The following is a 3,393-nucleotide window of genomic DNA, read 5'->3' as shown; positions in this document are numbered from 1 at the left end:
TTTGGGGGTTGGGATGTGTCAATATTTAGGAAAGAAGCGGTGAGGCCATGGTTGACCTTCCAGTGATATATGGAATGTACTACCTGGAGAGGCACTTATGCTCCACACGGTAAGGAGAGTCTGAATGGAAACTATCTCATGAAGGGTAGAAGGAACCGATAAACATGCCGGATGGACTGATAAACAGAGGAGGTTAGGTCATCTTCCCAGAAAAGAGGAAGTTGGGATGACACATAAGCACACGACTACTGACTAGAAAGGACATTTTTGCATAACAGGAAAGTTGGGGAAGAGAAATGCCGTCCTGTTTAATTTTATTTATTTTATAACACTAAGGCATTCAAATAAGCATCTGTCGGTTTAGTCAAAGGGTTTAATGCAACGTGACTGGCAGCATTTCTCATTTAGACACAACCTGTGACCCTAATTTCAATGCTGCAGCTTTTAAGGAACATTGGCTATCTTAAATTAGGACCCAGAGTCATTCGTAGAAGAGCTATCACACATCATTATCTGCCTCTAAACTCTTGTATGCCGAATCCCTCACCTTACTTCCAGAGTCATTTTTCTAAGCCACCGATCAGCTAGAGTAACTTTCCCCCAAAAGCCCGCAATGGCTTCCCACTGTCTTGCAGGTAAATTCTAGCTCAGTGTTCCAAATTCTCCATGACGTGATGCCTTTCTGCCTCTCCTGGTTCAACACACAGGGTTTCTTTGAATTAATCATTAACCTCCCTCCAAAACTTTGCTCAGGCTGTTCCTGCAGTGTATTTTGTCCTTCCCCATTGCTCTGCACCTTAGGATCCTTTACCCCTTATTGTTTTACTCGACCCTCTCTACAAATCTATTAATACCCCATCCTGAAGGGCCCTGTAATTCCCAAGCTCTGTCACACTCAGTTGCTACATAGTGCCTTGCGAGTAGCTAGTTGAAGTCTGTCTGACTTCCACTGCATCAACTTATTTAATACTTTCTTGAATTTCCTACATGCAGTAGTTCTCAAACTTTAAAAAATTTTTTTTTAATGTTTTTATTTATTTTTGAGGCAGAGAGAGACAGAGCATGAGCAGGGGAGGGGCAGAGAGAGAGGGAGACACAGAATCTGAAGCAGGCTCCAGGCTCTGGGCTTTCAGCACAGAGCCTGACGTGGGGCTCGAACTCACAGACTGTGAGATCATGACCTGAGCTGAAGTCAGACGCTTAACCCACTGACCCTCCCAGGCCCCCCAGTTCTCAAACTTTAGCAAGCATCAAAATTACGGGGGTGGGGAGGAGGGAGGCGGGAGGAGGGGCTAGTTTAAAACACAGCCAGCTAGACCCCACCCCAGAGTTTTTGACTCAGTGGTTCTGAAGAGGGTCCCCAAAATCCCCATTTCTAATAAGTTCCCAGGGACTGTTACTTCTGCTGCTGCCCAGGGAATCTCTGCTCTCTTCCATCTAGTACACTTTAAACCTAGCAGGCTCACCAGATAACTTCCTGGATAATTGGGGAGGTGAAACAGCTCTACTTATTGATTGAAAATTTAAAAGGAGTTTTACTAAGACTTTCAGCAATGTGTCTAAGAATTCAAATCCAGTGTTGTTGTTGTTTTTTTTTTTAACCAGACATAGAAAGTGGAGTTTATGTGATCAATAAGAGTCGGCAAATTTCATTTAAGTGGGTCATCCAGGCAGTTCTGATCTATAGAGGAACTTTGAACGTGCGTGATGGGGCACAGGGCGAATGAAGATCTATCTGTAGGGAACTGGCAGGAAAAGAAACTGCATATTTTCCTCAAGGACTTGTGACGATCTAAACAGTCCCACTTTACCAGCTTTACCAAAAGGGAGTTCAGAAAGATCATAGCAAGGACATAGCAGAACTGGAGTTCGAGTCTGTCTTTGGTCTCTCCTGCTCATCTGCTGACACTTCCAGCTTCTCCTCCGAAGCAGCGGTATCTTCTGTGGGATTAAATAACATGTCCTAAGCAAATATTAAGTTCAAGTTCAGGACGACAACCCAAAAATCGCAATGAATTTTGAGAGATTTGTAATGAGTAGGTGGCAAATATATGACACTAAGCACGGGCTGTCTGTCCCCGGTATTCCATAGGCACTATTCATCTCATGCTTCCATAGCCATGACATGGAATGTTGGCTTTCTGCTTTTGCTTGGTCAAGACCTGAGGCTCATTCTCTCTCTCTTTTATAATGTACACACAGCTCTTTTCTTCTCTTTGGGGGAATGAGCGAGATTAGAGCTGCTGCCACCCAGAGGTCAGAATAAGTCAATGAAATTGACAAATTGTCAGAGAATAAATCTATACCTGGATGTAAGGAGCAAAGTTCTATGACAAAATTATGAATTTCTGCTCTCAGAGATAACAACAAGCAACAACCAGATCGAAGCCTCTTTTGTGACAGTCAAATGGGTTATTCCTATATATATATATGTGTGTGTGTGTGTATATATATATATATATATATATATATTTTTTTTTTTTTTTTTTTTTTTTTTTGAGGGAGAGGGAGAGAGAGCAGAGGGAAGGGACAGAGGGAGAGAGAGAATCCCAAGCAGGCTCCACACTCAGTGAAAAGTCTGGTTCAGGGTTTGATCTCATGAACTGTGAGATCATGACCTGAGCTGAAATCAGGAGTTGGACTCCCACCTAAGCCACCCAGGTGCCCGACAAATCCTATTATTGAAATACTCACCTTACCCAGTACACAACACATGATTCTGTGTCCAACTGCAGAATTCTTCCAAGAACCGTCAGGAGTTCCATAGAAGCCAAAATTAAGAATTTCTGCCCTAAGAAGTTCACTTAACACCAAGATAAAGAAACAGCCTTTTCAAATTTTCTCTCTCAGCTGAAGACGTTCTATAGAAAACTTTTTTGCTCCCCTACAAATCCTATATAAATAAGTTCCACCTTGTTTCCCTCACCTCTACCTCCAATGCTCCAGACTCAGCCCTGCATTTGGAAATGGCCAATGGTAGGGTCTAAGAGGCAGATCCTCCAGTTTATCTGCCGGAGACATTCTAGCTCTCTCTCCGCAAGGACTCCTGTCTTGCCACACTGCACCGGCATCATCAATATTAGTGGAAATAGAGGCAAGATCTGGTGCCATTTTTAATATGCCTTGTGGTAGCCGAGATAAGCAGAACATGCAACTCACTGCCGCGTGCTGGACATACAGATGCAGTAGAAATTGTGTGCACGTTTGGAAAGCTTGCTTATTTTAGGATTTTGTTCAGACATGAATCACTTGAGCTTCTCTTTCTCACTGGCTTTCTCTTTTGTGGCTCTGTCTCTCAGAATGATAAAATTCCCAACTAGCAGCCGCAGAGAACAGATTAGTTTAAAATTTTTTCTAGTAAAGAAGCTCATCCAGTGAAAGTGCCAAAGGACA

The sequence above is a fragment of the Panthera leo genome, chromosome B2, assembly GCF_018350215.1.
Source record: "Panthera leo isolate Ple1 chromosome B2, P.leo_Ple1_pat1.1, whole genome shotgun sequence".
Lineage (NCBI taxonomy): Eukaryota > Metazoa > Chordata > Mammalia > Carnivora > Felidae > Panthera > Panthera leo.
The sequence above is the reverse complement of the archived record's forward strand: the minus strand, read 5'-3'. Positions refer to the sequence as shown.